Source organism: Canis lupus, chromosome 9 (genome assembly GCF_003254725.2).
Source record: "Canis lupus dingo isolate Sandy chromosome 9, ASM325472v2, whole genome shotgun sequence".
NCBI lineage: Eukaryota > Metazoa > Chordata > Mammalia > Carnivora > Canidae > Canis > Canis lupus.
Window position 1 is genome coordinate 20,978,663 of NC_064251.1, and position 27,389 is coordinate 21,006,051.

Sequence of the window (27,389 nt, forward strand, 5' to 3'; positions counted from 1 at the left end):
AGTGCGACCCCGGCACGGAGATTGACTCTAGCCCTGTCACGCTTCTTTAGTAAACAAAAAAACACCTCAAAAAGTAAAAAAAAAAAAAAAAAAAAAAAACAAGAGACAGATAGAGAGAGAACAGAGACCCGCACAGCCAAAGAGCATGGGTAAGAACTTAGAAAACACACCCGAGGAAAAAAAAAAAAAGAGAACACCGAATACCCAACTGCCCCTATCCTCCGCGAAACCGAACAAGTGGCACCTCACCTGACGTCAAGACGAAAAAAGAAACAAAACCTATTCTTTGTAACCGAGTGTTTCCCCGGGGGGTGCACCGTTCCTGGAGGTACTGCAATACCAGGTCGATGCGCGGAGTGGACGGAGCAAGCTCCTATTCCATCTCCCTGCTCCAAAAATCCATTTAATATACTGTCCTCGGATAAAGGACGTATCAGATATTAAACTGATAAGAACAGATACTACACTTGATCTTAGCCAAAAGGCCGAGAAGCGATACCGCCGCGCACCCCCCGCGCACGCCCTCCCGACGACGTCCACCTTACACTCACGGTGACTCGCCTCCCGCTCCGCCCACGTCCCGCTCCCCCCGCTTCTCCCACCGTGGCACGGGCGGCACTAGCCGCTAGGCTCTCCTGAGGCCTTGTAAAGTCTCTTCCTTTTAAAAGACAAACGATGCGTCCGTCGTCGCGTCGTCGCCGGCCCCGCAAGGCCCTTCCTAATTTGAATGGCCCGCCCCTCCGCGCGCGGAGCCCTAGAGACGCGGCGGGCGGCGGAACCCGGCTGCGGGCCAGGCGCCCTCGGCTTCCCGCTTTGGCCCGCCTCGGGGGAGGGCCGTGGAACCGGGCGTGGGGCTGGCGCCGGGGGCTGGCGCTGAGTCGTCCCAGGGCCCAGGAGGCTCCTCACGTCGTCACTGCGGGACCCTACAGGCTGGCTGGGGCCAGGGCGTGGGGAGCCCAGAAGCGCCTGGCTGGCGTCACCTGCCAAGGGCTCCAGACACCAGTTGGGACCCGAGACCGGGCCCTGAACGGGTGGCCTCCCTACCGCCCCATCGGGAGGGCTCCCTGGGCATCTACCTAACCCCCTGGGCCTCCGTTTCCCCAGGGCAGAAGTGGCCACCTTCCTACGTTCCCTCCTTCGTGGGACTGAGGGAAGGCCGAGGTAGCTCGTGACCTGACCTGGGGGTTTGAGTGGTCCAGGATGTGGGTCCTAGGTGCCACGAGGTACCAGTGGAGGCGTCGTGCCTGTGACACCGAAACGAGTGAGCCGCGTGCGCTATACCGTAGCCAGACGCTTCTCCTCGGCTGGGCCAGACTTGCGCTCAGCGCTCTCTTCGCGTCCAACTTGCAGAGTTTACCTGCGGAAGGAGGGAAGGAGCGGTGGAGGCAGAGGTTAGGCAACTGGCCCGAGACCACACAGCTTGGCGAGTGCAAGGGGCAGGCTAGGCCGAGGAAGCCGGGGGCGCCGACAAACAAGGAATGGTTCTTCTGAGTCAGGCCCACGAGGAGACTGAGCATTGCCGATGCTGACACACGGGTCCTCTGGGGTCCTCTGCCCGCTGCCTCCGCCGACGGGACGCGGGCGGGGGTGGGGGGTGGGGCGGGTGCGCCCCGGAGCGTGGAGCTGGCGTGCGTGGGCGCTAAGCCCTGCGGACCTGTGGGACCTAGCGAGTCACCTGGCCTCCTCCGTCAACCCTTCCATCTGACATCTCTAAACCGGGAGATGATGAGATGACAACTTATCAGACATGATTATTAGCAGTAAGGATACAGGCTTCTTTCTTTTTTTTAAGATTCAATTCATTCATTCATTCATTCTTTCATGCATGCATGTATGTATGTATGTATGTATGTATGAGAGACCGAGGGGGAGAGAGAGGCAGAGACATAGGCAGGGGGAGGAACGGGCTCCCTCCCAGGAGCCCCATGCACGACTCGATCCCAAGACCCGGGATCACCACCTGGGCCACAGACTGACTGACGCTCAACCGCTGAGCCACCCAGGTGGCCCACGACACATGTTCCGCATACGGTATATCGGTGAGAACCAGACGCAGGCCAAAACCTGTCAGGCAGGTCCTTTCTCTGTAGCCTCCTCGTCTGGAAAGGGAGACTATCAACAGCTGGCAGAGAGTCCTGTGCTTCATCTTCCCTCATCCACCCAGGGCCCCTGCTTCTCCCTTACCGGGCTTTCCTGTATTCCACAGCACGGCGTCACTTGACATTTTATACATTTATTTATTGCCGTTTAGCCTCATAGCATGTAAGCTCTAGAACGGGGAGCTTGTTCTGTTTGGTGCACATTTATACCTCCAGCGCTTCCATCGAACAGAACGTGGCATACGCTGACTATATTTCATTGAGTAAACGAATCAGTAAATATTATATAATGTGACCCGTACCTATAGAAAGTGACTAGCCAACCTCTGGGCCTGTCGTAATCATGACTCTGCCTGGGTTCTAGTATAGTTCCGCTCCCTTCCACGCTCCTAAGGCCATCTTGTGCTCGCCAATTTAGCTTTGTAGCATTTCATCTTAGAATGAGGTGCTTTGGATTGCAGATATGCATGTTCTGTCAAGGAAAAGGAATATTTGGGATCCCTGGGTGGCGCAGCGGTTTGGCGCCTGCCTTTGGCCCAGGGCGCGATCCTGGAGACCCGGGATCGAATCCCACATCGGGCTCCCGGTGCATGGAGCCTGCTTCTCCCTCTGCCTGTGTCTCTGCCCCTCTCTCTCTCTCTCTCTCTCTGTGACTATCATAAATAATTTTTTTTTTTAAAAATGTACATGAAAAAAAAAAAGGAAAAGGAATATTTATCATCGTGAAGTAGTGATTTCCTATTCTAGGGGGCACCTGGTTGGCTGGGTCCTCCGAGCACGTGACTCTTAATATCGAGGTCATGAGTTCAAGTCCCACGCCTGATGTGGAGCCTAATGAAAAATAAACAAATAAAATACTTAAAGAAAAAGATTTTATTTATTTATTCGTGAGAGACACATAAAGAGTGTCAGAGACGGCAGAGGGAGAAGCTGGCTCCTCGCCAGGAGCCGGATGCGGGACTCTGTCCCAGGATCCGGGATCACCCCCGGAGCCAAAGGCAGATGTCCAACCACTGAGCTACCCAGGTGCCCTTAAATAAAATACTTTATTTTTCTTAAAAAATTTTATTTATTTATTCATGAGAACACACACACACACACACACACACACAGAGGCAGAGACACAGGGAGAAGCAGGGAGAAGCAGGCTCCATGCAGGGAGCCCGACGTGGGACTCGATCCCGGGTCTGCAGTATCACGCTCTGGGCCGAAGGCAGGCACCAAACCCCTGAGCCACCGGGGCTGCCCTAAAATACTTTAAAAAATGGTTTATCGGGGCACCTGGGTGGCTCAGTTGGTTAGGCATCTCCCTTCGTCTCAGGTCTTGATCCTAGGATCCTGGGATCGAGTTCTGCATCGGGCTCCCTGCGAGGAGCCTGTTTCTCCCTCTGCCTATGTCTCTGCCTCTGTCTCTGTGTCTCTTGTGAATAAATAGATAAATAATCTTTAAAAAAATAATAGAATCTTTAGAAAAATCACTCGAGGTGGGACAGTTTGCCACCTTGCTGCTCAAAGTGTGGTCCCTACCCCAGCAGCACCGGGGTCCCATGAGCATGTTGGAAATGCAGAGCCACAGAGTATTTAACAAGACTCTCCTGGAACGCACGTGTACCTTACGGGTTGACGAGCGTTCTGCTACAGGACTTGATGACTGAGGGAGAGAGACGGGAGCAGCAGCAAACATAGTTTTTAGGATCTCAGCTCTCACAACCAATATACGCAACCCAATCTTCTCACCGCTCTTCTCTCACCTTTACCTTCTGAACCTCTGAGGAGAGTCTGCAAAGCAGTTTCCACAATCTTCTGGTGGTCAGACAGAGAAAAGGAGGGTGCCCAGAACACAGGAGGCAAGGTTTCGTTTTTTCTTTTTAAGTTGTTAGTGACTCAGAGCCTCCAAGAACTGTGGCTGGGATAATAAAAAAGCCTCAATGCTCCTGGAGAGAGACGAACAAAGAAGCGTGGAGCTGTCACACTGCGTTTCTTTGACACGTGTCGGTGTTGATCCAAGCCTGAAAGCCCAGGATGTTACGCGTGGTGGTCAAGGCAGTGCATGGGCCCACAGAGCGCCTGCCCCCAGCCTCTCATCCCGAATATATTCAGGATCCTGGGACTAAAATAGCAGGGCTTATGTGCTGGAGAGCAAGTTTCATGTCCCGCTAGATTAGATCTGTAATACTAGTGAGACTCAGAACCCAGAACGGGGCTTCACAAGTTGCCTGCCATTATTTAGCACCCACTGTGTGCCAGCTAATCCCTTCGTTTTCTGTTTTGGTCTTTCCACAATCCCAAAGGGAAAATGTTATCTATCATGTTTTTCACCTGAAGAAATCGAGGCTGCCAAGGACCACCGCCCAATATCTTCATTCAGCTTTCTTCCTCTTCCTCCTCTCACAGAATTAAGGGGACCCTTACTCTTGGCTGGTTGTTTTACATCTTGGTTATCGGTGGATCCTTATTCCCATCCACCATGTGAGGACGTGGGTCAGGGTTTATGATCTCCACTTAACAGATGGGAAAACTGAGCTTCAGAAAGAGATTTGAGCTAACTAGACGCGGAAACAGACTCAGGTGCATATGGCATGGCGGGGAGACGCGGGGCGGGGCGGGGGGGGCGGGGGGGGGGCGGGGGTTGCGTTGGCACGCACTGATTTAAGAAGCTGGAAAACACGCTCCCAAGAGCAGAATGTTGGGAGTCTGGCCCATTGTTTAAGATCCAAAGTGGGGGGCACCTGGATGGCACAGTCAGCTGCGTCCGACTGTTGGTTTCTGCTCAGGTCGTGACCTCAGGATCGTGAGATGAAGCCCCACAGCGGGGTGAGTCTTCAGCCAGGAGTCTGCTTAGATTTCTCTCGCCGTCTGCCCCTCCCCTCCCTTCCCTTCCAACAAATCAATAAATAAATCTTTTTTTTTTTAATGTTTATTTATTTATGATAGTCCCACACACACACAGAGAGAGAGAGAGAGAAAGAGAGAGAGAGGCAGAGACATAGGCAGAGGGAAAAGCAGGCTCCATGCACCCGGAACCCGACGTGGGATTGGATCCCGGGTCTCCAGGATCACGCCGTGGGCCAAAGGCAGGCGCTAAACCGCTGCGCCACCCAGGGATCCCAAGGATGCTTAACTCTTAGAAATCTTTAATTTCCAGTGAAAACTAAGAAGCAAGCCACCGTGAACCATCTTAGCATTTTGTGGCTTGGCAGATTTATCCTTTTGTAATTTCTAGAAACACATGCTTTCTCATGTACATTTCTTACTGTGGCACTAAACACGTTTATTAATAGATCCAAATATATTCAATTCCTCTATTTAAGAAAAAAAGCAAAAAGCGGATAAGCCACTTTTTTTGTTCAGTAAGCGATGTTTCAATGTTTCATTTATTATCTTATTTGGATGTGATCCGGATATCTAACGAAAGTAACTCATCTCTTAGCTTAGCTTAGCAAAACCTTAAGGTTTCAGGCGGAGTCAGTTAGGTTGAGCGTCCGCTTTCAGCTCAGGTCATGATCCCAGGGTCCTGGGATCAAGGCCTGAGTCAGGCTCCCTGCCCAGCAGAGTCCGATTCTCCCTCTCCCTCTGCCCCCTGCTCATGCTCTCTCACACACACTCTATCTCAAATAAATACATAGAATTGGAAAAAAAATAAAAAGTAAAAAAATACAAATAATAATAATGATAATTCACCTAGGAGTGCTTGGCTGGCTTAGTTGGTAGAGCATGCAAGTCTTGATCTCTGGGTCGCGGGTTCCAGCCCCACATTGGGTGTGGAGATTACTTAAATAAACAATAGAGCTGAAACATTCCATTGTAGGCACACAAAAAACAGTTCATCTAAAAACGTTTTATCCTATTCGTATGTATTTGATTTACTTGTTTTGTTAAATTATATTCAGACTACCCACAGAACTTCATGAGACAGGAGACAAAATCTGCCTCACGCCGAGGTATTTTCCTTGCTGGCAAATTTTATAAGAGATCCTTTTTAAAAAGATTTTATTGATTTTATATATATATATATATATATATATATATATATATATATATATATATATTTTTTTTTTTTTTTTTTTTTTTTTTATGATAGGCACACAGTGAGAGAGAGAGAGAGGCAGAGACACAACACAGGCAGAGGGAGAAGCAGGCTCCATGCACCGGGAGCCCGACGTGGGATTCGATCCTCGATCTCCAGGATCGCGCCCTGGGCCAAAGGCAGGCGCCAAACCGCTGCGCCACCCAGGGATCCCCCCTTATTGATTTTAAATATTCTCTTTATTCATGAGAAACACGGAGAGAGGTAGAGACCTAAGCAGAGGAAGAAGAGGGAGAAGCAAGCTCCCTGCAGAGAGCCCTTTGCGGACCTCGATCCCAGGACTCTGGGATCAGGCCCTAGATTCATGAGGGCAGACACTCGACCCCTGAACCGCCCAGGTGTCTTAAGGGTTTTAAGGGGGCAGGCCTGGGTGGCTCAGCGGTTTAGCGCCGTCTTCAGCCCCGGACGTGATCCTGGGGATCCAAGATCGGGTCCCACGTCAGGCTCCCTGCATGGAGCCTGCTTCTCTCTCCCTCTCTTCTCTCTCTCTCTCTCTCTCTCTCTCTCCCTCCCTCTCTGCTTTTCATAAGTAAATGAAAACTTAAGGAAAAAAAAAAAAAAAAGGTAAAACTAAAACTTAAAAACAGCTTTAGGGAAATGAACAACCTAAACCAGAAAGAGAAAAACAGTAGTACAACGGTCAGTTGCTCCCCCAAACCGTGAAAGTGCGGCTGAGGTTAGCAGAGCTGGAGAAAAAAAGAAAACCAGAAGTCAACTTCGATTCGAGTCTCGCCCTGAGCTTTTTTCTTGCGCTAAGCCCCGCTCCCAACCCTCCCCGAGAACAGCCAAGAGCCTCTGTAAGCGCGGCTCCGGAGAACTTAGGCTCTGTCTTTGACAACCCAGTGTTTCCCCGAGGGGGTGCACCGTTCCTGGAGGTACTGCAATACCAGGTCGATGCGCGGAGTGGACGGAGCAAGCTCCTATTCCATCTCCCTGCTCCAAAAATCCATTTAATATATTGTCCTCGGATAGAGGACGTATCAGATATTAAACTGATAAGAACAGATACTACACTTGATCTTAGCCAAAAGGCCGAGAAGCGATACCGCCGCGCACCCCCCCGCGCACGCCCTCCCGACGACGTCCACCTTACACTCACGGTGACTCGCCTCCCGCTCCGCCCACGTCCCGCTCCCCCCGCTTCTCCCACCGTGGCACGGGCGGCACTAGCCGCTAGGCTCTCCTGAGGCCTTGTAAAGTCTCTTCCTTTTAAAAGACAAACGATGCGTCCGTCGTCGCGTCGTCGCCGGCCCCGCAAGGCCCTTCCTAATTTGAATGGCCCGCCCCTCCGCGCGCGGAGCCCTAGAGGCGCGGCGGGCGGCGGAACCCGGCTGCGGGCCAGGCGCCCTCGGCTTCCCGCTTTGGCCCGCCTCGGGGGAGGGCCGTGGAACCGGGCGTGGGGCTGGCGCCGGGGGCTGGCGCGGAGTCGTCCCAGGGCCCAGGAGGCTCCTCACGTCGTCACTGCGGGACCCTACAGGCTGGCTGGGGCCAGGGCGTGGGGAGCCCAGAAGCGCCTGGCTGGCGTCACCTGCCAAGGGCTCCAGACACCAGTTGGGACCCGAGACCGGGCCCTGAACGGGTGGCCTCCCTACCGCCCCATCGGGAGGGCTCCCTGGGCATCTACCTAACCCCCTGGGCCTCCGTTTCCCCAGGGCAGAAGCGGCCACCTTCCTACGTTCCCTCCTTCGTGGGACTGAGGGAAGGCCGAGGTAGCTCGTGACCTGACCTGGGGGTTTGAGTGGTCCAGGATGTGGGTCCTAGGTGCCACGAGGTACCAGTGGAGGCGTCGTGCCTGTGACACCGAAACGAGTGAGCCGCGTGCGCTATACCGTAGCCAGACGCTTCTCCTCGGCTGGGCCAGACTTGCGCTCAGCGCTCTCTTCGCGTCCAACTTGCAGAGTTTACCTGCGGAAGGAGGGAAGGAGCGGTGGAGGCAGAGGTTAGGCAACTGGCCCGAGACCACACAGCTTGGCGAGTGCAAGGGGCAGGCTAGGCCGAGGAAGCCGGGGGCGCCGACAAACGAGGAATGGTTCTTCTGAGTCAGGCCCACGAGGAGACTGAGCATTGCCGATGCTGACACACGGGTCCTCTGGGGTCCTCTGCCCGCTGCCTCCGCCGACGGGACGCGGGCGGGGGTGGGGGGTGGGGCGGGTGCGCCCCGGAGCGTGGAGCTGGCGTGCGTGGGCGCTAAGCCCTGCGGACCTGTGGGACCTAGCGAGTCACCTGGCCTCCTCCGTCAACCCTTCCATCTGACATCTCTAAACCGGGAGATGATGAGATGACAACTTATCAGACATGATTATTAGCAGTAAGGATACAGGCTTCTTTCTTTTTTTTAAGATTCAATTCATTCATTCATTCATTCTTTCATGCATGCATGTATGTATGTATGTATGTATGTATGTATGAGAGACCGAGGGGGAGAGAGAGGCAGAGACATAGGCAGGGGGAGGAACGGGCTCCCTCCCAGGAGCCCCATGCACGACTCGATCCCAAGACCCGGGATCACCACCTGGGCCACAGACTGACTGACGCTCAACCGCTGAGCCACCCAGGTGGCCCACGACACATGTTCCGCATACGGTATATCGGTGAGAACCAGACGCAGGCCAAAACCTGTCAGGCAGGTCCTTTCTCTGTAGCCTCCTCGTCTGGAAAGGGAGACTATCAACAGCTGGCAGAGAGTCCTGTGCTTCATCTTCCCTCATCCACCCAGGGCCCCTGCTTCTCCCTTACCGGGCTTTCCTGTATTCCACAGCACGGCGTCACTTGACATTTTATACATTTATTTATTGCCGTTTAGCCTCATAGCATGTAAGCTCTAGAACGGGGAGCTTGTTCTGTTTGGTGCACATTTATACCTCCAGCGCTTCCATCGAACAGAACGTGGCATACGCTGACTATATTTCATTGAGTAAACGAATCAGTAAATATTATATAATGTGACCCGTACCTATAGAAAGTGACTAGCCAACCTCTGGGCCTGTCGTAATCATGACTCTGCCTGGGTTCTAGTATAGTTCCGCTCCCTTCCACGCTCCTAAGGCCATCTTGTGCTCGCCAATTTAGCTTTGTAGCATTTCATCTTAGAATGAGGTGCTTTGGATTGCAGATATGCATGTTCTGTCAAGGAAAAGGAATATTTGGGATCCCTGGGTGGCGCAGCGGTTTGGCGCCTGCCTTTGGCCCAGGGCGCGATCCTGGAGACCCGGGATCGAATCCCACATCGGGCTCCCGGTGCATGGAGCCTGCTTCTCCCTCTGCCTGTGTCTCTGCCCCTCTCTCTCTCTCTCTCTCTCTGTGACTATCATAAATAATTTTTTTTTTAAAAATGTACATGAAAAAAAAAAAGGAAAAGGAATATTTATCATCGTGAAGTAGTGATTTCCTATTCTAGGGGGCACCTGGTTGGCTGGGTCCTCCGAGCACGTGACTCTTAATATCGAGGTCATGAGTTCAAGTCCCACGCCTGATGTGGAGCCTAATGAAAAATAAACAAATAAAATACTTAAAGAAAAAGATTTTATTTATTTATTCGTGAGAGACACATAAAGAGTGTCAGAGACGGCAGAGGGAGAAGCTGGCTCCTCGCCAGGAGCCGGATGCGGGACTCTGTCCCAGGATCCGGGATCACCCCCGGAGCCAAAGGCAGATGTCCAACCACTGAGCTACCCAGGTGCCCTTAAATAAAATACTTTATTTTTCTTAAAAAATTTTATTTATTTATTCATGAGAACACACACACACACACACACACACAGAGGCAGAGACACAGGGAGAAGCAGGGAGAAGCAGGCTCCATGCAGGGAGCCCGACGTGGGACTCGATCCCGGGTCTGCAGTATCACGCTCTGGGCCGAAGGCAGGCACCAAACCCCTGAGCCACCGGGGCTGCCCTAAAATACTTTAAAAAATGGTTTATCGGGGCACCTGGGTGGCTCAGTTGGTTAGGCATCTCCCTTCGTCTCAGGTCTTGATCCTAGGATCCTGGGATCGAGTTCTGCATCGGGCTCCCTGCGAGGAGCCTGTTTCTCCCTCTGCCTATGTCTCTGCCTCTGTCTCTGTGTCTCTTGTGAATAAATAGATAAATAATCTTTAAAAAAATAATAGAATCTTTAGAAAAATCACTCGAGGTGGGACAGTTTGCCACCTTGCTGCTCAAAGTGTGGTCCCTACCCCAGCAGCACCGGGGTCCCATGAGCATGTTGGAAATGCAGAGCCACAGAGTATTTAACAAGACTCTCCTGGAACGCACGTGTACCTTACGGGTTGACGAGCGTTCTGCTACAGGACTTGATGACTGAGGGAGAGAGACGGGAGCAGCAGCAAACATAGTTTTTAGGATCTCAGCTCTCACAACCAATATACGCAACCCAATCTTCTCACCGCTCTTCTCTCACCTTTACCTTCTGAACCTCTGAGGAGAGTCTGCAAAGCAGTTTCCACAATCTTCTGGTGGTCAGACAGAGAAAAGGAGGGTGCCCAGAACACAGGAGGCAAGGTTTCGTTTTTTCTTTTTAAGTTGTTAGTGACTCAGAGCCTCCAAGAACTGTGGCTGGGATAATAAAAAAGCCTCAATGCTCCTGGAGAGAGACGAACAAAGAAGCGTGGAGCTGTCACACTGCGTTTCTTTGACACGTGTCGGTGTTGATCCAAGCCTGAAAGCCCAGGATGTTACGCGTGGTGGTCAAGGCAGTGCATGGGCCCACAGAGCGCCTGCCCCCAGCCTCTCATCCCGAATATATTCAGGATCCTGGGACTAAAATAGCAGGGCTTATGTGCTGGAGAGCAAGTTTCATGTCCCGCTAGATTAGATCTGTAATACTAGTGAGACTCAGAACCCAGAACGGGGCTTCACAAGTTGCCTGCCATTATTTAGCACCCACTGTGTGCCAGCTAATCCCTTCGTTTTCTGTTTTGGTCTTTCCACAATCCCAAAGGGAAAATGTTATCTATCATGTTTTTCACCTGAAGAAATCGAGGCTGCCAAGGACCACCGCCCAATATCTTCATTCAGCTTTCTTCCTCTTCCTCCTCTCACAGAATTAAGGGGACCCTTACTCTTGGCTGGTTGTTTTACATCTTGGTTATCGGTGGATCCTTATTCCCATCCACCATGTGAGGACGTGGGTCAGGGTTTATGATCTCCACTTAACAGATGGGAAAACTGAGCTTCAGAAAGAGATTTGAGCTAACTAGACGCGGAAACAGACTCAGGTGCATATGGCATGGCGGGGAGACGCGGGGCGGGGCGGGGGGGGGCGGGGGGGGGGCGGGGGTTGCGTTGGCACGCACTGATTTAAGAAGCTGGAAAACACGCTCCCAAGAGCAGAATGTTGGGAGTCTGGCCCATTGTTTAAGATCCAAAGTGGGGGGCACCTGGATGGCACAGTCAGCTGCGTCCGACTGTTGGTTTCTGCTCAGGTCGTGACCTCAGGATCGTGAGATGAAGCCCACAGCGGGGTGAGTCTTCAGCCAGGAGTCTGCTTAGATTTCTCTCGCCGTCTGCCCCTCCCCTCCCTTCCCTTCCAACAAATCAATAAATAAATCTTTTTTTTTTTAATGTTTATTTATTTATGATAGTCCCACACACACACAGAGAGAGAGAGAGAGAAAGAGAGAGAGAGGCAGAGACATAGGCAGAGGGAAAAGCAGGCTCCATGCACCCGGAACCCGACGTGGGATTGGATCCCGGGTCTCCAGGATCACGCCGTGGGCCAAAGGCAGGCGCTAAACCGCTGCGCCACCCAGGGATCCCAAGGATGCTTAACTCTTAGAAATCTTTAATTTCCAGTGAAAACTAAGAAGCAAGCCACCGTGAACCATCTTAGCATTTTGTGGCTTGGCAGATTTATCCTTTTGTAATTTCTAGAAACACATGCTTTCTCATGTACATTTCTTACTGTGGCACTAAACACGTTTATTAATAGATCCAAATATATTCAATTCCTCTATTTAAGAAAAAAAGCAAAAAGCGGATAAGCCACTTTTTTTGTTCAGTAAGCGATGTTTCAATGTTTCATTTATTATCTTATTTGGATGTGATCCGGATATCTAACGAAAGTAACTCATCTCTTAGCTTAGCTTAGCAAAACCTTAAGGTTTCAGGCGGAGTCAGTTAGGTTGAGCGTCCGCTTTCAGCTCAGGTCATGATCCCAGGGTCCTGGGATCAAGGCCTGAGTCAGGCTCCCTGCCCAGCAGAGTCCGATTCTCCCTCTCCCTCTGCCCCCTGCTCATGCTCTCTCACACACACTCTATCTCAAATAAATACATAGAATTGGAAAAAAAATAAAAAGTAAAAAAATACAAATAATAATAATGATAATTCACCTAGGAGTGCTTGGCTGGCTTAGTTGGTAGAGCATGCAAGTCTTGATCTCTGGGTCGCGGGTTCCAGCCCCACATTGGGTGTGGAGATTACTTAAATAAACAATAGAGCTGAAACATTCCATTGTAGGCACACAAAAAACAGTTCATCTAAAAACGTTTTATCCTATTCGTATGTATTTGATTTACTTGTTTTGTTAAATTATATTCAGACTACCCACAGAACTTCATGAGACAGGAGACAAAATCTGCCTCACGCCGAGGTATTTTCCTTGCTGGCAAATTTTATAAGAGATCCTTTTTAAAAAGATTTTATTGATTTTATATATATATATATATATATATATATATATATATATATATATATATATTTTTTTTTTTTTTTTTTTTTTTTTATGATAGGCACACAGTGAGAGAGAGAGAGAGGCAGAGACACAACACAGGCAGAGGGAGAAGCAGGCTCCATGCACCGGGAGCCCGACGTGGGATTCGATCCTCGATCTCCAGGATCGCGCCCTGGGCCAAAGGCAGGCGCCAAACCGCTGCGCCACCCAGGGATCCCCCCTTATTGATTTTAAATATTCTCTTTATTCATGAGAAACACGGAGAGAGGTAGAGACCTAAGCAGAGGAAGAAGAGGGAGAAGCAAGCTCCCTGCAGAGAGCCCTTTGCGGACCTCGATCCCAGGACTCTGGGATCAGGCCCTAGATTCATGAGGGCAGACACTCGACCCCTGAACCGCCCAGGTGTCTTAAGGGTTTTAAGGGGGCAGGCCTGGGTGGCTCAGCGGTTTAGCGCCGTCTTCAGCCCCGGACGTGATCCTGGGGATCCAAGATCGGGTCACACGTCAGGCTCCCTGCATGGAGCCTGCTTCTCTCTCCCTCTCTTCTCTCTCTCTCTCTCCTCTCTCTCTCCCTCCCTCTCTGCTTTTCATAAGTAAATGAAAAACTTAAGGAAAAAAAAAAAAAAAAAAGGTAAAACTAACACTTAAAAACAGCTTTAGGGAAATGAACAACCTAAACCAGAAAGAGAAAACAGTAGTACAACGGTTCAGTTGCTCCCCCAAACCGTGAAAAGTGCGGCTGAGGTTAGCAGAGCTGGAGAAGAAAAAAAGAAACCAGAAGTCAACTTCGATTCGAGTCTCGCCCTGAGCTTTTTTCTTGCGCTAAGCCCCGCCTCCCAACCCTCCCCGAGAACAGCCAAGAGCCTCTGTAAGCGCGGCTCCGGAGAACTTAGGCTCTGTCTTTGACAACCCAGGTTTCCCCGAGGGGGTGCACCGTTCCTGGAGGTACTGCAATACCAGGTCGATGCGCGGAGTGGACGGAGCAAGCTCCTATTCCATCTCCCTGCTCCAAAAATCCATTTAATATATTGTCCTCGGATAGAGGACGTATCAGATATTAAACTGATAAGAACAGATACTACACTTGATCTTAGCCAAAAGGCCGAGAAGCGATACCGCGCGCACCCCCCGCGCACGCCCTCCCGACGACGTCCACCTTACACTCACGGTGACTCGCCTCCCGCTCCGCCCACGTCCCGCTCCCCCCGCTTCTCCCACCGTGGCACGGGCGGCACTAGCCGCTAGGCTCTCCTGAGGCCTTGTAAAGTCTCTTCCTTTTAAAAGACAAACGATGCGTCCGTCGTCGCGTCGTCGCCGGCCCCGCAAGGCCCTTCCTAATTGAATGGCCCCGCCCCTCCGCGCGCGGAGCCCTAGAGGCGCGGCGGGCGGCGGAACCCGGCTGCGGGCCAGGCGCCCTCGGCTTCCCGCTTTGGCCCGCCTCGGGGGAGGGCCGTGGAACCGGGCGTGGGGCTGGCGCCGGGGGCTGGCGCGGAGTCGTCCCAGGGCCCAGGAGGCTCCTCACGTCGTCACTGCGGGACCCTACAGGCTGGCTGGGGCCAGGGCGTGGGGAGCCCAGAAGCGCCTGGCTGGCGTCACCTGCCAAGGGCTCCAGACACCAGTTGGGACCCGAGACCGGGCCCTGAACGGGTGGCCTCCCTACCGCCCCATCGGAGGGCTCCCTGGGCATCTACCTAACCCCCTGGGCCTCCGTTTCCCCAGGGCAGAAGCGGCCACCTTCCTACGTTCCCTCCTTCGTGGGACTGAGGGAAGGCCGAGGTAGCTCGTGACCTGACCTGGGGGTTTGAGTGGTCCAGGATGTGGGTCCTAGGTGCCACGATGGTACCAGTGGAGGCGTCGTGCCTGTGACACCGAAACGAGTGAGCCGCGTGCGCTATACCGTAGCCAGACGCTTCTCCTCGGCTGGGCCAGACTTGCGCTCAGCGCTCTCTTCGCGTCCAACTTGCAGAGTTTACCTGCGGAAGGAGGGAAGGAGCGGTGGAGGCAGAGGTAGGCAACTGGCCCGAGACCACACAGCTTGGCGAGTGCAAGGGGCAGGCTAGGCCGAGGGAAGCCGGGGGCGCCGACAAACGAGGAATGGTTCTTCTGAGTCAGGCCCACGAGGAGACTGAGCATTGCCGATGCTGACACACGGGTCCTCTGGGGGTCCTCTGCCCGCTGCTCCGCCGACGGGACGCGGGCGGGGGTGGGGGGTGGGGCGGGTGCGCCCCGGAGCGTGGAGCTGGCGTGCGTGGGCGCTAAGCCCTGCGGACCTGTGGGACCTAGCGAGTCACCTGGCCTCCTCCGTCAACCCTTCCATCTGACATCTCTAAACCGGGAGATGATGAGATGACAACTTATCAGACATGATTATTAGCAGTAAGGATACAGGCTTCTTTCTTTTTTTTAAGATTCAATTCATTCATTCATTCATTCTTTCATGCATGCATGTATGTATGTATGTATGTATGTATGTATGAGAGGACCGAGGGGGAGAGAGAGGCAGAGACATAGGCAGGGGGAGGAACGGGCTCCCTCCAGGAGCCCCATGCACGACTCGATCCCAAGACCCGGGATCACCACCTGGGCCACAGACTGACTGACGCTCAAACCGCTGAGCCACCCAGGTGGCCCACGACACATGTTCCGCATACGGTATATCGGTGAGAACCAGACGCAGGCCAAAACCTGTCAGGCAGGTCCTTTCTCTGTAGCCTCCTCGTCTGGAAAGGGAGACTATCAACAGCTGGCAGGAGTCCTGTGCTTCATCTTCCCTCATCCACCCAGGGCCCCTGCTTCTCCCTTACCGGGCTTTCCTGTATTCCACAGCACGGCGTCACTTGACATTTTATACATTTATTTATTGCCGTTTAGCCTCATAGCATGTAAGCTCTAGAACGGGGAGCTTGTTCTGTTTGGTGCACATTTATACCTCCAGCGCTTCCATCGAACAGAACGTGGCATACGCTGACTATATTTCATTGAGTAAACGAATCAGTAAATATTATATAATGTGACCCGTACCTATAGAAAGTGACTAGCCAACCTCTGGGCCTGTCGTAATCATGACTCTGCCTGGGTTCTAGTATAGTTCCGCTCCCTTCCACGCTCCTAAGGCCATCTTGTGCTCGCCAATTAGCTTTGTAGCATTTAATCTTAGAATGAGGTGCTTTGGATTGCAGATATGCATGTTCTGTCAAGGAAAAGGAATATTTGGGATCCCTGGGTGGCGCAGCGGTTTGGCGCCTGCCTTTGGCCAGGGCGCGATCCTGGAGACCAGGGATCGAATCCCACATCGGGCTCCCGGTGCATGGAGCCTGCTTCTCCCTCTGCCTGTGTCTCTGCCCCTGTCTCTCTCTCTCTCTCTCTCTCTGTGACTATCATAAATAATTTTTTTAAAAAAATGTACATGAAAAAAAAAAAGGAAAAGGAATATTTATCATCGTGAAGTAGTGATTTCCTATTCTAGGGGGCACCTGGTTGGCTGGGTCCTCCGAGCACGTGACTCTTAATATCGAGGTCATGAGTTCAAGTCCCACGCCTGATGTGGAGCCTAATGAAAAATAAACAAATAAAATACTTAAAGAAAAGATTTTATTTATTTATTCGTGAGAGACACATAAAGAGTGTCAGAGACGGCAGAGGGAGAAGCTGGCTCCTCGCCAGGAGCCGGATGCGGGACTCTGTCCCAGGATCCGGGATCACCCCCGGAGCCAAAGGCAGATGTCCAACCACTGAGCTACCCAGGTGCCTTAAATAAAATACTTTATTTTTCTTAAAAATTTTATTTATTTATTCATGAGAACACAACACACACACACACACAGAGGCAGAGACACAGGGAGAAGCAGGGAGAAGCAGGCTCCATGCAGGGAGCCCGACGTGGGACTCGATCCCGGGTCTGCAGTATCACGCTCTGGGCCGAAGGCAGGCACCAAACCCCTGAGCCACCGGGGCTGCCCTAAAATACTTTAAAAAATGGTTTTATCGGGGCACCTGGGTGGCTCAGTTGGTTAGGCATCTCCCTTCGTCTCAGGTCTTGATCCTAGGATCCTGGGATCGAGTTCTGCATCGGGCTCCCTGCGAGGAGCCTGTTTCTCCCTCTGCCTATGTCTCTGCCTCTGTCTCTGTGTCTCTTGTGAATAAATAGATAAATAATCTTTAAAAAAATAATAGAATCTTTAGAAAAATCACTCGAGGTGGGACAGTTTTGCCACCTTGCTGCTCAAAGTGTGGTCCCTACCCCAGCAGCACCGGGGGTCCCATGAGCATGTTGGAAATGCAGAGCCACAGAGTATTTAACAAGACTCTCCTGGAACGCACGTGTACCTTACGGGTTGACGAGCGTTCTGCTACAGGACTTGATGACTGAGGGAGAGAGACGGGAGCAGCAGCAAACATAGTTTTTAGGATCTCAGCTCTCACAACCAATATACGCAACCCAATCTTCTCACCGCTCTTCTCTCACCTTTACCTTCTGAACCTCTGAGGAGAGTCTGCAAAGCAGTTTCCACAATCTTCTGGTGGTCAGACAGAGAAAAGGAGGGTGCCCAGAACACAGGAGGCAAGGTTTCGTTTTTTCTTTTTAAGTTGTTAGTGACTCAGAGCCTCCAAGAACTGTGGCTGGGATAATAAAAAAGCCTTAATGCTCCTGGAGAGAGACGAACAAAGAAGCGTGGAGCTGTCACACTGCGTTTCTTTGACACGTGTCGGTGTTGATCCAAGCCTGAAAGCCCAGGATGTTACGCGTGGTGGTCAAGGCAGTGCATGGGCCCACAGAGCGCCTGCCCCCAGCCTCTCATCCCGAATATATTCAGGATCCTGGGACTAAAATAGCAGGGCTTATGTGCTGGAGAGCAAGTTTCATGTCCCGCTAGATTAGATCTGTAATACTAGTGAGACTCAGAACCCAGAACGGGGCTTCACAAGTTGCCTGCCATTATTTAGCACCCACTGTGTGCCAGCTAATCCCTTCGTTTTCTGTTTTGGTCTTTCCACAATCCCAAAGGGAAAATGTTATCTATCATGTTTTTCACCTGAAGAAATCGAGGCTGCCAAGGACCACCGCCCAATATCTTCATTCAGCTTGCTTCCTCTTCCTCCTCTCACAGAATTAAGGGGACCCTTACTCTTGGCTGGTTGTTTTACATCTTGGTTATCGGTGGATCCTTATTCCCATCCACCATGTGAGGACGTGGGTCAGGGTTTATGATCTCCACTTAACAGATGGGAAAACTGAGCTTCAGAAAGAGATTTGAGCTAACTAGACGCGGAAACAGACTCAGGTGCATATGGCATGGCGGGGAGACGCGGGGCGGGGCGGGGGGGGCGGGGGGGGGGCGGGGGTTTGCGTTGGCACGCACTGATTTAAGAAGCTGGAAAACACGCTCCCAAGAGCAGAATGTTGGGAGTCTGGCCCATTGTTTAAGATCCAAAGTGGGGGGCACCTGGATGGCAACAGTCAGCTGCGTCCGACTGTTGGTTTCTGCTCAGGTCGTGACCTCAGGATCGTGAGATGAAGCCCCACAGCGGGGTGAGTCTTCAGCCAGGAGTCTGCTTAGATTTCTCTCGCCGTCTGCCCCTCCCCTCCCTTCCCTTCCAACAAATCAATAAATAAATCTTTTTTTTTTTTAAATGTTTATTTATTTATGATAGTCACACACACACAGAGAGAGAGAGAGAGAAAGAGAGAGAGAGGCAGAGACATAGGCAGAGGGAAAAGCAGGCTCCATGCACCCGGAACCCGACGTGGGATTGGATCCCGGGTCTCAGGATCACGCCGTGGGCCAAAGGCAGGCGCTAAACCGCTGCGCCACCCAGGGATCCCAAGGATGCTTAACTCTTAGAAATCTTTAATTTCCAGTGAAAACTAAGAAGCAAGCCACCGTGAACCATCTTAGCATTTTGTGGCTTGGCAGATTTATCCTTTTGTAATTTCTAGAAAACACATGCTTTCTCATGTACATTTCTTACTGTGGCACTAAACACGTTTATTAATAGATCCAAATGCATTCAATTCCTCTATTTAAGAAAAAAAGCAAAAAAGCGGATAAGCCACTTTTTTTTGTTCAGTAAGCGATGTTTCAATGTTTCATTTATTATCTTATTTGGATGTGATCCGGATATCTAACGAAAGTAACTCATCTCTTAGCTTAGCTTAGCAAACTTTAAGGTTTCAGGCGGAGTCAGTTAGGTTGAGCGTCGCTTTCAGCTCAGGTCATGATCCCAGGGTCCTGGGATCAAGGCCTGAGTCAGGCTCCCTGCCCAGCAGAGTCCGATTCTCCCTCTCCCTCTGCCCCCTGCTCATGCTCTCTCACACACACTCTATCTCAATAAATACATAGAATTGGAAAAAAAAATTAAAAGTAAAAAAATACAAATAATAATAATGATAATTCACCTAGGAGTGCTTGGCTGGCTTAGTTGGTAGAGCATGCAAGTCTTGATCTCTGGGTCGCGGGTTCAGCCCCACATTGGGTGTGGAGATTACTTAAATAAACAATAGAGCTGAAACATTCCATTGTAGGCACACAAAAAACAGTTCATCTAAAAACGTTTTATCCTATTCGTATGTATTTGATTTACTTGTTTTGTTAAATTATATTCAGGACTACCCACAGAACTTCATGAGACAGGAGACAAAATCTGCCTCACGCCGAGGTATTTTCCTTGCTGGCAAATTTTATAAGAGATCCTTTTTAAAAAGATTTATTGATTTTATATATATATATATATATAATATATATATTTTTTTTTTTTTTTTATGATAGGCACACAGTGAGAGAGAGGAGAGAGGCAGAGACACAACACAGGCAGAGGGGACAAGCAGGCTCCATGCACGGGAGCCCGACGTGGGATTCGATCCTCGATCTCCAGGATCGCGCCCTGGGCCAAAGGCAGGCGCCAAACCGCTGCGCCACCCAGGGATCCCCCCTTATTGATTTTAAATATTCTCTTTATTCATGAGAAACACGGAGAGAGGTAGAGAGACCTAAGCAGAGGAAGAAGAGGGAGAAGCAAGCTCCTGCAGAGAGCCCTTTGCGGACCTCGATCCCCAGGACTCTGGGATCAGGCCCTAGATTCATGAGGGCAGACACTCGACCCCTGAACCGCCCAGGTGTCTTAAGGGTTTTTAAGGGGGCAGGCCTGGGTGGCTCAGCGGTTTAGCGCCGTCTTCAGCCCCGGACGTGATCCTGGGGATCCAAGATCGGGTCCCACGTCAGGCTCCCTGCATGGAGCCTGCTTCTCTCTCCCTCTCTTCTCTCTCTCTCTCTCTCCCTCCCTCTCTGCTTTTCATAAGTAAATGAAAACTTAAGGAAAAAAAAAAAAAAAGGTAAAACTAAAACTTAAAAACAGCTTTAGGGAAATGAACAACCTAAACCAGAAAGAGAAAAACAGTAGTACAACGGTCAGTTGCTCCCCCAAACCGTGAAAGTGCGGCTGAGGTTAGCAGAGCTGGAGAAAAAAAGAAAACCAGAAGTCAACTTCGATTCGAGTCTCGCCCTGAGCTTTTTTCTTGCGCTAAGCCCCGCTCCCAACCCTCCCCGAGAACAGCCAAGAGCCTCTGTAAGCGCGGTCCGGAGAACTTAGGCTCTGTCTTTGACAACCCAGTGTTTCCCGAGGGGGTGCACCGTTCCTGGAGGTACTGCAATAACAGGTCGATGCGCGGAGTGGACGGAGCAAGCTCCTATTCCATCTCCCTGCTCCAAAAATCCATTTAATATATTGTCCTCGGATAGAGGACGTATCAGATATTAAACTGATAAGAACAGATACTACACTTGATCTTAGCCAAAAGGCCGAGAGCGATACCGCCGCGCACCCCCCCGCCGCACGCCCTCCCGACGACGTCCACCTTACACTCACGGTGACTCGCCTCCCGCTCCGCCCACGTCCCGCTCCCCCCGCTCTCCCACCGTGGCACGGGCGGCACTAGCCGCTAGGCTCTCCTGAGGCCTTGTAAAGTCTCTTCCTTTTAAAAGACAAACGATGCGTCCGTCGTCGCGTCGTCGCCGGCCCCGCAAGGCCCTTCCTAATTTGAATGGCCCGCCCCTCCGCGCGCGGAGCCCTAGAGGCGCGGCGGGCGGCGGAACCCGGCTGCGGGCCAGGCGCCCTCGGCTTCCCGCTTTGGCCCGCCTCGGGGGAGGGCCGTGGAACCGGGCGTGGGGCTGGCGCCGGGGGCTGGCGCGGAGTCGTCCCAGGGCCCAGGAGGCTCCTCACGTCGTCACTGCGGGACCCTACAGGCTGGCTGGGGCCAGGGCGTGGGGAGCCCAGAAGCGCCTGGCTGGCGTCACCTGCCAAGGGCTCCAGACACCAGTTGGGACCCGAGACCGGGCCCTGAACGGGTGGCCTCCCTACCGCCCCATCGGGAGGGCTCCCTGGGCATCTACCTAACCCCCTGGGCCTCCGTTTCCCCAGGGCAGAAGCGGCCACCTTCCTACGTTCCCTCCTTCGTGGGACTGAGGGAAGGCCGAGGTAGCTCGTGACCTGACCTGGGGGTTTGAGTGGTCCAGGATGTGGGTCCTAGGTGCCACGAGGTACCAGTGGAGGCGTCGTGCCTGTGACACCGAAACGAGTGAGCCGCGTGCGCTATACCGTAGCCAGACGCTTCTCCTCGGCTGGGCCAGACTTGCGCTCAGCGCTCTCTTCGCGTCCAACTTGCAGAGTTTACCTGCGGAAGGAGGGAAGGAGCGGTGGAGGCAGAGGTTAGGCAACTGGCCCGAGACCACACAGCTTGGCGAGTGCAAGGGGCAGGCTAGGCCGAGGAAGCCGGGGGCGCCGACAAACGAGGAATGGTTCTTCTGAGTCAGGCCCACGAGGAGACTGAGCATTGCCGATGCTGACACACGGGTCCTCTGGGGTCCTCTGCCCGCTGCCTCCGCCGACGGGACGCGGGCGGGGGTGGGGGTGGGGCGGGTGCGCCCCGGAGCGTGGAGCTGGCGTGCGTGGGCGCTAAGCCCTGCGGACCTGTGGGACCTAGCGAGTCACCTGGCCTCCTCCGTCAACCCTTCCATCTGACATCTCTAAACCGGGAGATGATGAGATGACAACTTATCAGACATGATTATTAGCAGTAAGGATACAGGCTTCTTTCTTTTTTTAAGATTCAATTCATTCATTCATTCATTCTTTCATGCATGCATGTATGTATGTATGTATGTATGTATGTATGAGAGACCGAGGGGGAGAGAGAGGCAGAGACATAGGCAGGGGGAGGAACGGGCTCCCTCCCAGGAGCCCCATGCACGACTCGATCCCAAGACCCGGGATCACCACCTGGGCCACAGACTGACTGACGCTCAACCGCTGAGCCACCCAGGTGGCCCACGACACATGTTCCGCATACGGTATATCGGTGAGAACCAGACGCAGGCCAAAACCTGTCAGGCAGGTCCTTTCTCTGTAGCCTCCTCGTCTGGAAAGGGAGACTATCAACAGCTGGCAGAGAGTCCTGTGCTTCATCTTCCCTCATCCACCCAGGGCCCCTGCTTCTCCCTTACCGGGCTTTCCTGTATTCCACAGCACGGCGTCACTTGACATTTTATACATTTATTTATTGCCGTTTAGCCTCATAGCATGTAAGCTCTAGAACGGGGAGCTTGTTCTGTTTGGTGCACATTTATACCTCCAGCGCTTCCATCGAACAGAACGTGGCATACGCTGACTATATTTCATTGAGTAAACGAATCAGTAAATATTATATAATGTGACCCGTACCTATAGAAAGTGACTAGCCAACCTCTGGGCCTGTCGTAATCATGACTCTGCCTGGGTTCTAGTATAGTTCCGCTCCCTTCCACGCTCCTAAGGCCATCTTGTGCTCGCCAATTTAGCTTTGTAGCATTTCATCTTAGAATGAGGTGCTTTGGATTGCAGATATGCATGTTCTGTCAAGGAAAAGGAATATTTGGGATCCCTGGGTGGCGCAGCGGTTTGGCGCCTGCCTTTGGCCCAGGGCGCGATCCTGGAGACCCGGGATCGAATCCCACATCGGGCTCCCGGTGCATGGAGCCTGCTTCTCCCTCTGCCTGTGTCTCTGCCCCCTCTCTCTCTCTCTCTCTCTCTGTGACTATCATAAATAATTTTTTTAAAAAATGTACATGAAAAAAAAAAAGGAAAAGGAATATTTATCATCGTGAAGTAGTGATTTCCTATTCTAGGGGGCACCTGGTTGGCTGGGTCCTCCGAGCACGTGACTCTTAATATCGAGGTCATGAGTTCAAGTCCCACGCCTGATGTGGAGCCTAATGAAAAATAAACAAATAAAATACTTAAAGAAAAAGATTTTATTTATTTATTCGTGAGAGACACATAAAGAGTGTCAGAGACGGCAGAGGGAGAAGCTGGCTCCTCGCCAGGAGCCGGATGCGGGACTCTGTCCCAGGATCCGGGATCACCCCCGGAGCCAAAGGCAGATGTCCAACCACTGAGCTACCCAGGTGCCCTTAAATAAAATACTTTATTTTTCTTAAAAATTTTTATTTATTTATTCATGAGAACACACACACACACACACACACACACACAGAGGCAGAGACACAGGGAGAAGCAGGGAGAAGCAGGCTCCATGCAGGGAGCCCGACGTGGGACTCGATCCCGGGTCTGCAGTATCACGCTCTGGGCCGAAGGCAGGCACCAAACCCCTGAGCCACCGGGGCTGCCCTAAAATACTTTAAAAAATGGTTTATCGGGGCACCTGGGTGGCTCAGTTGGTTAGGCATCTCCCTTCGTCTCAGGTCTTGATCCTAGGATCCTGGGATCGAGTTCTGCATCGGGCTCCCTGCGAGGAGCCTGTTTCTCCCTCTGCCTATGTCTCTGCCTCTGTCTCTGTGTCTCTTGTGAATAAATAGATAAATAATCTTTAAAAAAATAATAGAATCTTTAGAAAAATCACTCGAGGTGGGACAGTTTGCCACCTTGCTGCTCAAAGTGTGGTCCCTACCCCAGCAGCACCGGGGTCCCATGAGCATGTTGGAAATGCAGAGCCACAGAGTATTTAACAAGACTCTCCTGGAACGCACGTGTACCTTACGGGTTGACGAGCGTTCTGCTACAGGACTTGATGACTGAGGGAGAGAGACGGGAGCAGCAGCAAACATAGTTTTTAGGATCTCAGCTCTCACAACCAATATACGCAACCCAATCTTCTCACCGCTCTTCTCTCACCTTTACCTTCTGAACCTCTGAGGAGAGTCTGCAAAGCAGTTTCCACAATCTTCTGGTGGTCAGACAGAGAAAAGGAGGGTGCCCAGAACACAGGAGGCAAGGTTTCGTTTTTTCTTTTTAAGTTGTTAGTGACTCAGAGCCTCCAAGAACTGTGGCTGGGATAATAAAAAAGCCTCAATGCTCCTGGAGAGAGACGAACAAAGAAGCGTGGAGCTGTCACACTGCGTTTCTTTGACACGTGTCGGTGTTGATCCAAGCCTGAAAGCCCAGGATGTTACGCGTGGTGGTCAAGGCAGTGCATGGGCCCACAGAGCGCCTGCCCCCAGCCTCTCATCCCGAATATATTCAGGATCCTGGGACTAAAATAGCAGGGCTTATGTGCTGGAGAGCAAGTTTCATGTCCCGCTAGATTAGATCTGTAATACTAGTGAGACTCAGAACCCAGAACGGGGCTTCACAAGTTGCCTGCCATTATTTAGCACCCACTGTGTGCCAGCTAATCCCTTCGTTTTCTGTTTTGGTCTTTCCACAATCCCAAGGGAAAATGTTATCTATCATGTTTTTCACCTGAAGAAATCGAGGCTGCCAAGGACCACCGCCCAATATCTTCATTCAGCTTGCTTCCTCTTCCTCCTCTCACAGAATTAAGGGGACCCTTACTCTTGGCTGGTTGTTTTACATCTTGGTTATCGGTGGATCCTTATTCCCATCCACCATGTGAGGACGTGGGTCAGGGTTATGATCTCCACTTAACAGATGGGAAAACTGAGCTTCAGAAAGAGATTGAGCTAACTAGACGCGGAAACAGACTCAGGTGCTATGGCATGGCGGGGAGACGCGGGGCGGGGCGGGGGGGGCGGGGGGGGGCGGGGGTTGCGTTGGCACGCACTGATTTAAGAAGCTGGAAAAACACGCTCCAAGAGCAGAATGTTGGAGTCTGGCCCATTGTTTAAGATCCAAAGTGGGGGGCACCTGATGGCACAGTCAGCTGCGTCCGACTGTTGGTTTTCTGCCAGGTCGTGACCTCAGGATCGTGAGATGAAGCCCCCACAGCGGGGTGAGTCTTCAGCCAGGAGTCTGCTTAGATTTCTCTCGCCGTCTGCCCCTCCCCTCCCTTCCCTTCCAACAAATCAATAAATAAATCTTTTTTTTTTTTAAATGTTTATTTATTTATGATAGTCACACACACACAGAGAGAGAGAGAGAGAAAGAGAGAGAGAGGCAGAGACATAGGCAGAGGGAAAAGCAGGCTCCATGCACCCGGAACCCGACGTGGGATTGGATCCCGGGTCTCCAGGATCACGCCGTGGGCCAAAGGCAGGCGCTAAACCGCTGCGCCACCCAGGGATCCCAAGGATGCTTAACTCTTAGAAATCTTTAATTTCCAGTGAAAACTAAGAAGCAAGCCACCGTGAACCATCTTAGCATTTTGTGGCTTGGCAGATTTATCCTTTTGTAATTTCTAGAAACACATGCTTTCTCATGTACATTTCTTACTGTGGCACTAAACACGTTTATTAATAGATCCAAATGCATTCAATTCCTCTATTTAAGAAAAAAAGCAAAAAGCGGATAAGCCACTTTTTTGTTCAGTAAGCGATGTTTCAATGTTTCATTTATTATCTTATTTGGATGTGATCCGGATATCTAACGAAAGTAACTCATCTCTTAGCTTAGCTTAGCAAAACTTTAAGGTTTCAGGCGGAGTCAGTTAGGTTGAGCGTCCGCTTTCAGCTCAGGTCATGATCCCAGGGTCCTGGGATCAAGGCCTGAGTCAGGCTCCCTGCCCAGCAGAGTCCGATTCTCCCTCTCCCTCTGCCCCCTGCTCATGCTCTCTCACACACACTCTATCTCAAATAAATACATAGAATTGGAAAAAAAAATAAAAAGTAAAAAAATACAAATAATAATAATGATAATTCACCTAGGAGTGCTTGGCTGGCTTAGTTGGTAGAGCATGCAAGTCTTGATCTCTGGGTCGCGGGTTCCAGCCCCACATTGGGTGTGGAGATTACTTAAATAAACAATAGAGCTGAAACATTCCATTGTAGGCACACAAAAAACAGTTCATCTAAAAACGTTTTATCCTATTCGTATGTATTTGATTTACTTGTTTTGTTAAATTATATTCAGACTACCCACAGAACTTCATGAGACAGGAGACAAAATCTGCCTCACGCCGAGGTATTTTCCTTGCTGGCAAATTTTATAAGAGATCCTTTTTAAAAAGATTTTATTGATTTTATATATATATATATATATATATATATATATATATATATATATTTTTTTTTTTTTTTTATGATAGGCACACAGTGAGAGAGAGAGAGAGGCAGAGACACAACACAGGCAGAGGGAGAAGCAGGCTCCATGCACCGGGAGCCCGACGTGGGATTCGATCCTCGATCTCCAGGATCGCGCCCTGGGCCAAAGGCAGGCGCCAAACCGCTGCGCCACCCAGGGATCCCCCCTTATTGATTTTAAATATTCTCTTTATTCATGAGAAACACGGAGAGAGGTAGAGACCTAAGCAGAGGAAGAAGAGGGAGAAGCAAGCTCCCTGCAGAGAGCCCTTTGCGGACCTCGATCCCAGGACTCTGGGATCAGGCCCTAGATTCATGAGGGCAGACACTCGACCCCTGAACCGCCCAGGTGTCTTAAGGGTTTTAAGGGGGCAGGCCTGGGTGGCTCAGCGGTTTAGCGCCGTCTTCAGCCCCGGACGTGATCCTGGGGATCCAAGATCGGGTCCCACGTCAGGCTCCCTGCATGGAGCCTGCTTCTCTCTCCTCTCTCTCTCTCTCTCTCTCTCCCCTCCCTCTCTGCTTTTCATAAGTAAATGAAAACTTAAGGAAAAAAAAAAAAAAGGTAAAACTAAACTTAAAACAGCTTTAGGGAAATGAACACCTAAACCAGAAAGAGGAAAAACAGTAGTACAAACGGTCAGTTGCTCCCACAAACCGTGAAAGTGCGGCTGAGGTTAGCAGAGCTGGAGAAAAAAAGAAAACAAGAAGTCAACTTCGATTCGAGTCTCGCCCCCTGAGCTTTTTTCTTGCGCTAAGCCCCGCTCCCAACCCTCCCCGAGAACAGCAAAGAGCCTCTGTAAGCGCGGCTCCGGAGAACTTAGGCTCTGTCTTTGACAACCCAGTGTTTCCCCGAGGGGGTGCACCGTTCCTGGAGGGTACTGCAATACCAGGTCGATGCGCGGAGTGGACGGAGCAAGCTCCTATTCCATCTCCCTGCTCCAAAAATCCATTTAATATATTGTCCTCGGATAGAGGACGTATCAGATATTAAACTGATAAGAACAGATACTACACTTGATCTTAGCCAAAAGGCCGAGAAGCGATACCGCCGCGCACCCCCCCGCGCAC

At 51.4% G+C, this 27,389-nt stretch overlaps 1 long non-coding RNA gene and 5 other non-coding genes across 6 annotated transcripts; 1 reads left to right on the top strand and 5 right to left on the bottom strand.

Annotated features, from left to right (window-relative positions):
- Positions 1-301: 301 nt before the first annotated feature.
- Positions 302-27,368, top strand: LOC125755723 (uncharacterized). The gene is made up of 2 exons (XR_007412871.1): positions 302-343; positions 27,212-27,368. It is a non-coding gene; the product is annotated as an uncharacterized LOC125755723 (long non-coding RNA).
- Positions 307-497, bottom strand: LOC112655700 (U2 spliceosomal RNA). Its single transcript, XR_003133838.3, has one exon. It is a non-coding gene; the product is annotated as a U2 spliceosomal RNA (small nuclear RNA).
- On the bottom strand, positions 7,040-7,230 carry LOC125755861 (U2 spliceosomal RNA). Its single transcript, XR_007413308.1, has one exon. It is a non-coding gene; the product is annotated as a U2 spliceosomal RNA (small nuclear RNA).
- On the bottom strand, positions 13,779-13,969 carry LOC125755862 (U2 spliceosomal RNA). Its single transcript, XR_007413309.1, has one exon. It is a non-coding gene; the product is annotated as a U2 spliceosomal RNA (small nuclear RNA).
- On the bottom strand, positions 20,473-20,662 carry LOC125755863 (U2 spliceosomal RNA). Its single transcript, XR_007413311.1, has one exon. It is a non-coding gene; the product is annotated as a U2 spliceosomal RNA (small nuclear RNA).
- LOC112655691 (U2 spliceosomal RNA) lies at positions 27,174-27,365 on the bottom strand. Its single transcript, XR_003133829.2, has one exon. It is a non-coding gene; the product is annotated as a U2 spliceosomal RNA (small nuclear RNA).
- Positions 27,369-27,389: the final 21 nt, after the last annotated feature.